The sequence below is a fragment of the Rhinoraja longicauda genome, chromosome 18, assembly GCF_053455715.1.
Source record: "Rhinoraja longicauda isolate Sanriku21f chromosome 18, sRhiLon1.1, whole genome shotgun sequence".
In the NCBI taxonomy this organism is placed as follows: domain Eukaryota; kingdom Metazoa; phylum Chordata; class Chondrichthyes; order Rajiformes; family Arhynchobatidae; genus Rhinoraja; species Rhinoraja longicauda.
Window position 1 is genome coordinate 8079053 of NC_135970.1, and position 14253 is coordinate 8093305.

Below are 14253 nucleotides of genomic sequence, written 5' to 3' on the forward strand. Positions count from 1 at the left end.
TGATTACTTGAAACAAATATTGGGAAGACCAAAGCCATTTTCTTCATATCCTGTTGATTACTCTGTCCTCTAACTGCTGGCTCTATTTATTTTTCAAACAGAAACTTAACCAGTTTATTCAAAACCTTGAGCTGGAGAAGGCCTTTGGACCACATTAACTCCAATCACACACATCGCCTCTTTCCGTTTTTGCTTGACCCCTCTGCTTTAGCCTAGATGCTAGAAAAACACTTTCTCTTCATTGTTCCTTCCAGGCTTGATCATTTTCATGCACTTTTCATCAGCAACCCCGATGCTTTTCAGAACTTTGCTAATATACATTTGTGAAGGTGTTAGAAATTTGTGATAAAGATGGAATCTCAGGTGACTGTTCTTCAGGATGGTTCAATCTTGGTTGGTGAATTTTAGGTACGTTTTTAGTATCAAATTTGATTTTTTTTTTAGGTGTTTCCCTGTGACCACTCTTGAGGAATCAAAAAGCTTTTGCATGTATCAATGTAACTGCATGGCACATCATGTCACTGTGGTGTTGTCCTGTCACAGCATCGCCGCATGCACAGATATTCAGCTGTGTCACGATTCGGACCACATGGCTGCCTCAATTGGCTGTATCAGGAGTCTCAGCTTGAGAACTGCTTAACTTTTATATTTAATAAATAGGCACATTCTTCAAAGCAAACAACATAGTGGAAATGGACGATGAAGGTAATATTATGAGTCTAAAATGATGAGATGTACGTGTACTGGAAAGCAAGGCTCCTGATGAAGACTGAACAAAACCAAGTGGTGTACAAGAGTGGCTTCATGTACAGTGAGAGGTATCATGTTTAGAGATGTGCAGAAACTAGAACATTACTTTAATCTGAAATGTTAGAAATTACTGAAAACTATAAGATTAGGACAAGATGAAAAAAGTTGCTGAGACAGTTAGTGAGTACATTGTTTTATTGACAACAGTAATTTTGAACTTGTACTAATGGATTTTAATTCTATATTTATCAATGCCAGAGAATGGATAATTAGGCACACAACTAACTTAAAGTTCAGTGAGATCCGGGAGATCAGTGAAACTCATGCCATCCTGTCCGAATGTGAGAACACATGGGATGTCTTCCCTATAATTGCAGCAATGCCTAAAACTGACATCAGGTAATGGCCAGGTACACGTATTCATAAAGAATGCACTGAACTTAAGATTGTACTGTTGAGACCCAAGAGTATCACATGCTGGCATTTACTGTCAAGCAAGGGAGAGAGAAAATGTTTCCTATGTATTTTTAATGGCTGGCAAAGATTTTATGTTGCAAAAGTAGGAAATGCTGGTAGCATTAAGTAGGTTAAACAGCATCTGGGTTTGAAAAGCAGAGCTAATATTTCATGTCGCAGATTCTTTACAGAAATGATAAATTGATTTCTGATAGAGGGTCAATGACTTCAACCATGGACTTAGTTTCTCTTTACATAGATACCGATTGACTTGCTGAGTGTATTTTATGCTTTATTTCAGACATCCGGGAATTGTGTTAATTTTGCTCCAAACATTTGAATCTACTCTATTTCTAAACGTTTAAGGTGTAAGATTTTTAAACTTTAGGTCTCTTTCAAGTTCCTTATAGTTGTAACACGGTTTACTTGACCTGTCCCAGGTGGAGATGAAGTTGAATATTCCTCCAACTAAGGGCGACACAGTGGCGCAGCGGTAGAGTTGCTGCCTTACAGCAAATGCAGCGCCGGAGACCCGGGTTCGATCCTGGCTACGGGTGCTGTCCGTACAGAGTTTGTACGTTCTCCCTGTGACCTGTGTGGGTTTTCTCCGAGATCTTTGGTTTTCTCCCACACTCCAAAGACGTACAGGTTTGTAGGTTAATTGGCTTGGTATCCCTAGTGGGTATAGGATAGTGTTAATGTGCGGGGATCGCTGGTCGGCGCGGACCTGGTGGGCCGAAAGGGCCTGTTTCCGCGCTGTATCTCTAAACTAAACTTCTCTTCATTGTCAAGTGCCTGGATTAATCCACTGTCATCTGGTGCTCATTTATTCAGGAATTTTCGATACCTTTCCTTCTTGCTCCCATCCCATTACCTCAGATGTCCCCTCAGACTATACTAGACCCCTCCAATTTTTCCAATGCATGCTGATCCCAGTAACATTAATCACAACCTCAATCATCACGTTAACCCCAAATCTAGGATATCAACAACAATTAAATGAGAGAAGATTACTTGAAGCAAAATTCGGGAAGACCAAAGTTACTAAAAATAAGGTTGAGCTTGTGTGGGTTGTTTTGTTTCCAAACAATCGATGACTTGTTTTCTGTGTTTCTTGTTATCCGTCAGCATTTAAGCAGTGATCAATGACAATGTGCCAGAGCCTGCACTGAACGGAACTTGACCTGAGGAGCTCAATGATGCTTTTGTACTGCATGGAACATTTAGAGCAAAAAATGAAACCAATGGGGGAATCTTAAGTTCTTCGAAACAACCAACAATTCTTTTCAAAAGATTTTCCACACCAAAAATTATTTTAACTTGAAACTGCCCCCGTAATGGGCTCTATTTACTGGCAAAATAGTAGGTTCATATTGCTTCTCTTTCTACATTTACCAATTTCATAGTTCAACTGAAAGACTTCTTGCTCCATGTGCATTATTCCCAGCACATGATTGCTTGTGATTGAGATGGAGTCTATAGTGAATCAATTTTCAATTTATTAAAACGGTGACAGAACAAAAAAAGGAACTACCTTGGATATACAGAAAATCTTTAATGACGTCAGGACGTTTGGAAGATTTTTACAGTGACATAGGTTGAAGTGGAGTCACATTGCAATATTATTTTATCTACGGCTTTCTTTGGTGATTTCCCCAGGGTCTGATATTGTGTGGCTGGGGAGGACAGTCAAACTTTAAATTACGCATGCACTGGTAAAAGTGATTAAAAAAAAAATCAGAACTATGTCTTCTGGCCATCTCTAGCTGGCTAAGAAATCAAGTAATGTAGGAAAATAACTGCAGATGCTTGTACAAATCGAAGGTATCACAAAATGCTGGAGTAACTCAGCAGGTCAGGTAGCATCTAGGAGAGAGGGAATGGGTGACATTTCGGGTCGAGACCCTTCTTCAGGCTGAAGAAGGGTCTCGACCCGAAACGTCACCCATTCCCTCCTAGATGCTGCCTGACCTGCTGAGTTACTCCAGCATTTTGTAATACCCAAGAAATCAAGTAATGTACTGATTGTGACTTGGGTTCTGATTAGCTCACAATTTTATCATACATTTGAGGTACACCAATAGCAACGCCAAGAACAGTAGCTTCCCTTTATTTTGTACTTTTAACGAAGGCGCTTTGTAGAAGTCTAAACAAAGAAACCTGACGTCAAGCTACATTAGATGACACCAGGCATGACAGCGTTCTGTAGAGCTCTTGGCAACCCAACGTTAGTGTCCTCTCCCAGGCCACCAGCTCCATTATAAGGGCCCAGTTAAGCTTAATCGCCTCTGTTTGACAGGCTACATTGCTCCCATGCCCAACAACAGAATCTCGACAACAGACACTTCATTTGAACTCTGACATGCAAAGGGATTACTGGGTAGAATGGGGAATAGATTCAAAGATGTTGTCTTGTGAAGAAATTCAAGTCCTGGGAATCTCTGGGCCACGACCACTCAAAGTGGAGAAGGAGCTTCAGGATGGTGGTGAAAACCTCATGCATTAGGAGTGCACACAACTTGGAGCAGTACAGCGGAGGAACAGGCCATTTGGCCCACAATATCTGTGCTGATCATGATGCCAAGTTAAATTAATATCCTCTGCCTGCACATGATCCATATCCCCCATTCTCTGCCTATCTTGATCCCGAGTGGAACAAGAAAGCTCGCTATGATTGTCGCAAAGCCATCGGGAATGTCAAGAGAGAATACAAACTTGAGTCCCAATATAACCATTCAGACACCTGCAGTAAGGCCTTTCCTTAAAGCTATGCCCTCTAGTCTTTGACATTTTCATCCTGGGAAACAGGTTCTGACTGTCTACCCTATCTATACCTCTCATTTTATTTTTATAATTTCTCTAATTTTATAAACTTCTATTGGGTATCCCTGCAGCCTCTGATGCTCCAGAAAAAACAATCCAAGTTTGACCAAACTCTCATTATAGTTAATTCGACACAATATGCTGGAGTAACTTAGCAGGACATCCAGCATCTCTGGATAGAAGAAGGGTATTGACCCGAAGCGTCACCCATTCCTTCTCTCCAGAGATGCTGCCTGACCCGCTGAGTTACTCCAGCATTTAATGTCTACCTAAGAAATAGCAGTGCTTGGCCTTGTGATCATTTTAGCCTGGTTCACCATTTATAATTTTATTCTGATCATGCTGAACCTCAAAGCTACTTTCCCCATCCTATTTGCTTGCTGATTGATTTAGAGCCAGTCATCTGTCAGTCTCAACCTTCAATATATTCAATAACTGAGCAGCCATTGTATTCTGGAAAATTCTGAAGATATACCAGGCCCTTCATAAAGAAATTTCACCTTTATCCTGAGACTATGTACGTCATTCTAGATCTTAAAGTTTGAGGAAATAGCCTCCTGCTCTCTATGTTTTTAATCCCTGTGGAAATCTGGTCTGAGATTATCTTTTACTCTCCAAAACTCAATTGAGTATCGGACAATCAGTGAACAACTCCTCCCCTCCCCTGTTCTCAACTTCCTCATACTAAGTATCAATCTACTGAATTACACCAGCTCCAAAGCAAGAAGATACACTTTCCAGGTATGGAGACCAACAGTTGTATATAGCTCCCTCCAGGTGTGCTCTCAACAAAACCTTGTACAAGTGCAGAAAGGCTTCCAGTCTCTTCCAATTAAGACCAACCGAGCTGGCCGACTAAATAGAGAATTGGCTTCGTGGAAGGAAGCAAAGGACAATGGTGGAAGATAGATACAAAAAGCTGGAGTAACTCAGCGAGACAGGCAGCATCTCTGGAGACATTTCGGGTTGAGACCCTTCTTCAGATAATGGTGGAAGGTTGTTTTTCAGACTGGAGGTCTGTGACTAGTGGTGTGCCTCAGGGATTGCTGCTGAGTCCATTGTTGTTTCAGGTTTATATCAATGATTTGGATAAGAACGTAGAAGGCATGATTAAAGTTTGTGGATGATATTAAAGTGTGTGGTATCACAGATAGTTAAGAAAAACATCAAAAATTATAGTAAGATTTTGATCACTTGGGCAGATGGACGAAGGAATGGTTAATGGAGTTTAATGCAGATAAGTATGAGGTGTTGCATTTTGGGAGGTCAAACCAGAGCAGGACCTTCACAGTGAATGGTAGTGCCCTGGGGAGTATTGTAGAGCAGAGGGATTTCAGAGTGCAGATAGTGTAAGAAAATAACTGCAGATGCTGGTACAAATCGAAGGTATTTATTCACAAAATGCTGGAGTAACTCAGCAGGTCAGGCAACATCTCAGGAGAGAAGGAATGGGTGATATTTCGGGTTGAGACCCTTCTTCAGACTGATGTCGGGGGATGGGACAAAACCCTTTTGCGATTTCTCCTCAAGGTATGTCCACTTTGAAGAAGTTCTCCTCTCTTCGACGAGAGTTTAGCAACACGCTCTCTCGCTGCTCCCCCTCTGTGATTTCTCCTGCCCTCCTGCTCTACGCACCTTTTGTCCCGCCCCCCTGACATCAGTCTGAAGAAGGGTCCCGACCCGAAACGTCACCCATTCCTTCTCTCCTGAGATGTTGCCTGACCTGCTGAATTACTCCAGCATTTTGTGAATAAATACCTTCAGAGTGTAGATAGATAGTTCCTTGAAAGTGGCATCACATGTAGATAGAGTGGTCAAAAGGGCTTTCGGTACATTGGCCTTCATCAGTGAGGGTATTGAGTATAGAAGTTGGTATGTTTTATTACAGTTGTACAAGACATTGGTGAAGCTGCATTTGGAATATTGTGTTCAGTTTTGGTCACCCTGCTTTAGGAAGGATGTTAAGTTAGAAAGAGTGCAGAGAAGATTTACGAGGATATCGCCAGGACTTGAGGGCCTAAGCTAGGGTGCAGTTGGGCAGGCTAGGACTTTATTCCTTGGAGTGCAGAAGTCTGAAGGGTGATCTTATAGAGGTGTACAAGATCATGAGGGGAATAGATACAGTAAGTACACAGAGTCTTTTACCCAAAGTAGGGGAAACAAGAGTCAGAGAACATGGATTTAAGGTGAGAGGGGAAAGATTTAATTGGAACCCGAAGGGACAATTTTTTCACACAGCAGGTGGTGGGTATATGGAACGAGCAGCCAGAGAAGGTAGTTGAGGTGGGTACTATAACAACATTTAGGAGACATTTGGACAGGTACTTCAATAGGAAAGGATTAGAGGAATATTGGCCAAATGTGGGCATGTGAGGCTGATGTAGATGTGGCTTCCTGATTGTCATGGGCAAGTTAGGCCAAAGGGCCTGTCTCCGTGCTGTATGACTCTGACTCTATGTCATTAACTTCCCAGCAATAAAGCAAATCAAAGACTATAGATTGCTTTCCCAAAGACTATAGATTGCCGATTTCACAAAGTTAATTGCTTATTCGTTACATTTTATATAGATGCTTATTAGCATTTAGGCATATGAGCCTTGACAGATTACCACACCTATTGTGCCCTGGCTGTCAGTACTGTATGGGTCAGATGTGATAATATCCTGACACATATTCATGTGCTTTGCTGCTGCTTTGAAGCTAATCTGAATATCTCAAAGTTATCTCAATCAAAACACTAGTGCATTGAAGCCAGAAGGACAGTCTTATCTAGATCAAAGTCCAAAGCCTTCTTAGCAATTAATGACACTCCAATGGGCTTAGGTCCTGTGATGTTGGAAGTGTTGGTGAAGATTTCTGGGCATAGCATCAGAGGCATGAGCCATACATCTCCTTCTGGCAGTAGGTCACAGACCTTCATCTGCCAACATCACTTGTGACGAAAGTAAAATTTTCATTGCAAGCTCTTCCTGATCCACAACATAACACCCTCTGGGATGCTGTGTGTCAGCTCTCGTCTTTGGAACTCATAGTGAGAGTCCTAATAATGAGGTGCTGGCTAGAAAAACACTAGGAACATATGTCAGCATGGTGATTCCAGGAAATCCTTGCATTGTAATCTAATGTCTCCAATGTTCGGTACTCTTGGGAATTGGCACATTTGGAGACACTGCACGGTAAGAAGAAATTACCCTGGGGAATCTTCTTCTGTTCCTTAAATTGTAATTCATTCAATTGTGTATCTTGTGTTGGCTTCGTCAAAAGGAGTGAAGGGCTTGGGAATTGTTGATAAACAACCTGGAAACTGTCCCATTTGGTATTTACTAGCAATATGCATGCCTTTCCTACAATTTTTAATTAAATGTTGAGGCTTAATCTGTGTGTGCTGTGTTGGAGGAGGGGGCCAGTACGTCGGAGTGAGCTGAAGAGTGGAGCGTAGTGGCGATTGGTGTGTATAATAGAGAACAGTCCACTGAGTCGCCTGGTATCTGAACATATAAATATCTTGTGTAATCAGTTGCAGGGAGGACTGCCCTGGCCTAAGGTTCCTCACCCATCTAACTGTTCTTCTACTTGTAAAGCAACCGTGACACTCCATTGTGTGCCCACTGAATCTCTACTTAACTAGAGCACATTTGACTAGAGCATATTGTGTGAAGCAGGAAAAAAATCTCCAGAGCATGTTCAATGATTTTTAGTTGACCCCGATTAGCGTCCACAACGTATTGACATTTTTTTAACACTTTCTTACTATGTACAAGACCACGTGTTATATTAATTTTGTTTTAGAAAGTATTGACTATAAAGATAAAACTAATTTTGCCATTTTCTCTTGTTTGTGTGATGATAGTTCATGTGACCCATCAATGCCTCTTATCATATCATATCATATCATATACATACAGCCGGAAACAGGCCTTTTCGGCCCTCCAAGTCCGTGCCGCCCAGCGATTCCCGCACATTAACACTATCCTACACCCACTAGGGACAATTTTTACATTTACCCAGCCAATTAACCTACATACCTGTACGTCTTTGGAGTGTGGGAGGAAACCGAAGATCTCGGAGTAAACCCACGCAGGTCACGGGGAGAACGTACAAACTCCTTACAGTGCAGCACCCGTAGTCAGGATCGAACCTGAGTCTCCGGCGCTGCATTCGCTGTAAAGCAGCAACTCTACCGCTGCGCTACCGTGCCGCCGAGCCTCTTCATGCTCTGAGGTTGAGTACATATATGTACGGTTGCTTTTTCTCATCTTAGACAATTGCAAGGTGTTGAAGGGATTGGCTTGCACTCAACAGGCGAGGCAGCAACTGTAGAGAAATAAATAAAGTTAATGATTCAGAGACTCGGGAGATTTACGAGGATGTTGCTCAGGCTCGAGGACAGAGAAGATTTATGAGGATTTATGAGGATTTAGATGCACAGAGTCTCTTGTCCAGAATCGAGGACAGAGGACATGGATTTAAGGTGAGGGGAAAAGATTTACTAGGAATCTGAGGGGTAACTTTTTCACGCAAAGGGTGGTGGGTATGGAATGAGCTACCATAGGAGGTAGTTGAGGCAGGAACTGTCGCAACCTTTAAGAAACATTTAGACAGGTACATGGAAAGGACAGGTTTAGAGGGATATGGGCCAAATGTGGGCAGCTGGGACTAGTGTAGGTGGGACATGTTGACCAGTGTGGGCAAATTGTGTCGAAGGGTCTGTTTCAGTGCTGTAAGACTCTGTGACTCTATGGCTCTGTGATTCCATTAATGACCATCCATTTGAATATATTACAAGTAATGTGCGCCGGCAATATTTTGCTGCTTGTCTAACAGGTGAAACTATCGGCTTGACAACAATACACGCAGCAGCTAAAACACTGGCTTCATTTGTGCTACTGAAAAATGTTACTTTAAAAACTCAGCTCTGCCTGGTCAGCACCCTAGATTTTAAAGTTCCATGATTATATTGAACCCTCAGGACATTTAAAAGTAGACAGACAGACTGTTCATCGGCTGGAATTTGTAATGGCACAGAGACTGTCCCAGCAGTGCAAGACCACAGGAAGTCTGTAATTAAATGATCTTCTGTCTGTCTCTCTCACACACACAACTGTGATTGTTCTGACAACCGTGCGGTCTTGGAAATGTGCACTGCACTGCTTTTATGGGTTGAGAGGCATCCTCCACTCCTTCATGTGTGTCTGAGCTCTAGTCCAGTCTTACTCTTTCTCTCAGGCAGTCATGTGAGATTAGTTAGAAATCTTGACATACAGCTTCCTGCCAGGAGGTAGGGCTACTGCTCAAGCTGCCGGACCCGTAGTATGTGAATGAGCAGAGCTGTCATTGCATGAAACGGCTGAATCCTGTGTGACTGTGAGGAGGGGATACAGACTTTCCTCACAAGGGCTAACATTACACTGTTGCTTCTGCCTCAACAGCGTTGGAGCTCCTGCCCAATCTTAATCGTAACTGTTTTTAAAAGCCTGAAGCTGGCGGCATTAATTGAGACTTCACCGTGACTCCCAAGTGCTGGAGCAATTCTGACGTTGGTAAGTAGCAAATGACAACATTATTAGTGGCTACAATTTTTGTTGTAGTTTTAATTTTCACACTGATGTAGTGTGCCTTTGTGGATTGTTTGTTGCTGATTTCTGCATGGTGCCGTGAATGCCAAGATTTGTCCTTAATTTTCTTGAGAATGAATCCTGCAGAAGAAATAATAAGAAAAATCATTTGCTTAAAAGCAGACCCTCTAGATGTGATCTAGCTCCCTAAGATCGAAATGTGCCCTTTATATGTCTATTTAAATAGCAGAATTAGAGAGATCTTACTTGTAGATTGGGTGCAGCCTCCTTAACTTCTGTTTGAACCATATTATGTACACGGTGGGCTGCTGACAGCTTAGGTTTTAGCAGGAGGGAAATGTTATCAGCCTGTTGAGTTTGAGAGATTATAAAATAATTTATACATTGCAAGTACTGCTTGGTTTAAAGAGATAAAGAAACTGTTCCGAATTTCTTTGTTAATAAGAAATGTACGAGCCAAGTTGTTACACTAACAGTGTAAGAAGTGTTATAGCTCAGGGCAGCAGTACACTGCTGGCACAGCAGAGATAGTGGGAGCCCGATTCGCTTGATTCTGTTTCCTGATGGCTTTTGGTCTAGTTTAGGGGCTTATTGTCAACAACCCATTTTAAATTGGGGCGTGGAGGGAGGGAAGAAATTAATTTTCACTTGCTGGAATTGACAGCTGGGTATTAATTACACTGCCTTTACACAAGTTGTTGTCATTGAAGTCCAATTTCAGAAAGGTACGACAATGTGCAACTGCTACTGAGTATGTGTGCTTTGTGTACGTTACCTGAGCAAACTTCTACTCTGATGGGATTCCCATAGAAACTGGGTAGAATTATTCAAAATACTAATTTACAAATTACATTTCCTGCTTGTTAAGCACCTTTGCTTGAGAAATTGTGCTGGAAAAAGTCAGGAATACTAATGCACAAAGGACGGCTTAGAATAGGTCGCACCTGGAACATGTGTGGCTTCCCATTGTTGATGTGGTCACACTGTTCATTCCGTGCCAATTTCACTGCTTAGTAACACAGGCCGAATTAGTAGGAATTAGAAGCACAAGCTGAAAATTAATGATGCAGAATGAAATGGTACCTTCACCTTTTGTTGGGAATGTACTTGCTGTCTTGTCAGTGTACAGTTTTCGGAAGAATATCACAAGTTATGGCAGAGCAGGCAAGCGAACAAACTCATTGAATATTTGGATGCTGCTCTCAATGTATTAGTAGAGGGATGAAGGCTACTTCTTCAACGCCCTGGCTCCAAGGATATCTCTGATATCAGTTATGAAGTGGCAGTGGGAGGACAAGGTGAAGAAGTTTCAATGCCAAGCGTGAACCACCAAGAAGCTGGTGACAGTGCCAAAGAAAGTTTATTGATCTGATGCAGGCGGACAAGGTCAGGAAAACACACCAGCAAGTCCCACCTCCCAACAAAAGCATTGCTACAAACAGAAAATACAGGAAAATATGCTGAAGGACAAGTAGCATCTGCAGAGGGAGATATAAATGGAATTGGAGTTATAAAGCTAAATAATATAGAAACAGGGCCTTCGGCCCAACTTCTCCATGCCACTGGGCAAGTCCCATTTGCCTGAATTTGGCCTGTAATCTTCAAAACCCTTCCTATCCATATATCTGTCCAATGGTTTATTGAAAATTGTAATTCTACCCACTTCTATAGCTTCCACTTAGTGTTTCATGTTATCAAACCTTTATCATAATTAGGATTAAAGGCTGATGAAAGAACATGGAACTGGAACGTTAATTTTTCCTCTCCAAAGATGTTGCCTGAACTGCTGAGCGTTTACAGTTTTCCGTTTTTACGTTAGATTTCCAGCATCCATATTTTTTTGCTTTTTAAATGCACCTGTGTTTATTCACCAATCCACACACCATTGCTCCATTACCTGATTGCTAACAATCGTTATCAGTCATAATTTCTATTGTTCACACGCACCATCACATTCTCACCCATGTACCACTATTTCAACGCTCACACTTTCATCCCTTTGCACAGGCTCCCATTATTCAACCATGGCAGGTAGAACACACAGACATATGGCACCACACAGACTAAGGCTGTCTACTATCTTGCAGAACGAGTGGCACACAAGCAATGGTACCAGCAATAGGCCAGTGGCAGGCCAAACCTCAGACACGATTGCTGGCTATTACAGTATGTTGGCGAACACCACTCATGCTAGGGCCTGTGCTATTGCAGAGGATGGCATGAGCACCTGTGATCCTCCTCCTCACATCCCATTCCCCTGCAATCTCTGCTGTGTTTTAAAAAGTGGTGGCTTAAGCATGTCCCTTCGAATTGCCTGCTTCCCTCAACAAGATCAGAACTTTGTGCCATTTCCCTTCAGGCACTAGAGTACACCCAACTACTCAGGCACGGCCTGCCTGGGAGACTGAGGGAGATGTCAAAGCTCGACAGCTCTAACCTTGCACATGGCTTTGGAACTCATCCATTCCAACACAATGACAGCCACCTCCACATTAACACTATTGATCCAACTGATCTTTGATTCCATCACAATGCGCATCTGAACCCTGCGTGAGAAATTCCACCATCTGGAAGCAAGCTCATACTGCTGCCAACATGACTCCCATATTACAGGGTGCCAATGGCCTTTGATAGAGTCTGGGCCTCCAGCGGTCTGGGCTCTGGTACTATGCTCGGTGTGTGGTTTAACTGCCACGTGTAAACTGTCTCTCCCCTCCCAGGGTGATACTATCCTGGTCACACCATTGCTGGTTTCACTGGTGTTTGTCAGCTGGCAAACTCCTTGAGGTTGTCCCATACTAATGATATGACTGGTGAATGAGCCACATGGATACTGGAGCTGTAGACTGAAAATAACTCGTTGCTGCTTGGAGGTTATGTGTGAGCAGGTTTTTGAAAGACTGCTTCTCATTTGTATTGATGGAGGCATACATTAACTGCTGAAGGATGTACCATGTCTAACAATCCCAACTACTACCATCTGCAACCTCTTCCTTTGCAGGTCACCAGCCATTGAGTCATTGAGTTACACAGCATAGAATCGAGCCCTTCAACCTATCACATTTTTGCCTATCCACGGAGGATTTGTGAACTTATGTGATGGCCTTTAGCTTGTCCCCTATTCACATGAGTGACGCTTCCAGTTCCCGCTAGAGCACCAGGCTCTTTGGCCAAAGCCCTTCCTCCTTTGGCCAGTCTTTGGTCTCTATTGGCAAGGGGCCTTGAATTTGAGTTGTTACCTACAACTACCACTCATTCCAGAGGACCAGCGATGTCTCAACTAAAAATTCTGTGCACTTGAAAGAGAAAAACAAGCTGCTCCACAACCTTTAAGACAAATCCACACAATGCTTGCAGCACAACTCTCCAGCCTGACTGAACACGACCAACTCAATCGACCATTAAACCTGCAAACTAGTATTTACAATCCCTTTAAATCCCTGAGATGTGAGGCTTCTTCCTTTTGTTTGGTAACTACGTGCATAGATGTGGCGCAATTTGCTATGGGTAGACTTCAATTTGGTGTTGGATGAGCACTAATGTTAACAACTCATTTTGAACCAATGTAATAAATAGCACAAGGTAATTTGTTGTCTGAAACTGAAAAAAATGGTCCAATGGCAATGAATCTCTTGGCCACAATCAAAGAATGGCGCTTGGGTTGCTTTGAACAACTGCAAAGAGGTCATCCCTTCAAAATGCCATGTTTTCTTGCAGAAACAAAGAACTGCAGATGCTGGTTAATAGACAAGAGTAATTCAGCAAGGTATTTATTCACAAAATGCTGGAGTAACTCTGCAGGTCAGGAAGCATCTCGGGAGAGAAGGAATGGGCGACGTTTCGGGTCGAGACCCTTCTTCAGACTGGAAGGAAAGTGTGAGACACTTTTGAGGAGTTATGGATTGAAGAGAAAGAGGGAGGAAATTGGCAGGAGGTGGGGAAAGCGGGTGTGAGTGGAGGGGAGGGGAGTGGAGGGGAGAAATAGATGGGAGTCCAGGTGGGGCATTGGGGAGAGAAGAGTGGGGGGGGGGGGGGTAGAAGAGAGGGGATTTGGGGAGAAAGTGGGGAGAATATTTTAAGACATTATCTATAATTGGAGAATTCAATATTCATACCATTGGGTTGTCAGCTACCCAAGTGGAATATGAGGTGTTGTTCCTTCAGTTTGTGCGTGGCCTTACTGGCAATGGAGAAGGGCCAGGACAGAACTGCATCTGGTGTCCCCGATGTGGCCTCCCCTGTATATTGGCGAGACCAAGCGTAGACTCGGCGACAGTTTCGCTGAATACTAAGCCATACTGGATCTTCTGGTTGCTAACCATTTCAACTCCGCGTCCCCTTCCCATCCTGTTTTTTTCATCCTGGGTCTCCTCCATTGCCAGTGAGGCCACATGCATACTGGAGGAACAGCATCTCATATTCTGCTTGCGTAGCTTACAACCCAATGGCATGAACATTGAATTCTCCAATTTTAGGTGACCTCTCTAAACACGCCGCACCCCCTTTCTCCCCCGAATCCCCCTCCTCCCTTTTTCCTTCCCACCCCTGTGCCTCACCTGGACTCCCACTTATTTCTCCTCTACACTTACCCCCTCACCTCGCCAGCCAATTTCCTCCCTCTGGCTTTGCAATCCACAACTCCAAACCT

General features: G+C 43.0%; 1 protein-coding gene across 3 annotated transcripts in view; it reads left to right on the forward strand.

Moving 5' to 3' along the window:
* Nucleotides 1-14253, forward strand: part of LOC144602227 (tetraspanin-18-like) — a 305930-nt gene that overhangs the window by 147646 nt on the left and 144031 nt on the right. For 2 of the 3 annotated variants that reach the window (XM_078415060.1, XM_078415059.1), the window contains exon 2: nt 9459-9569. The gene's annotated coding sequence lies outside the window, so the exon portion shown is untranslated. Of the gene's footprint in view, nt 1-9136; nt 9570-14253 lie in introns of those variants that run through there. The other variant, XM_078415061.1, reaches the window with a different exon arrangement.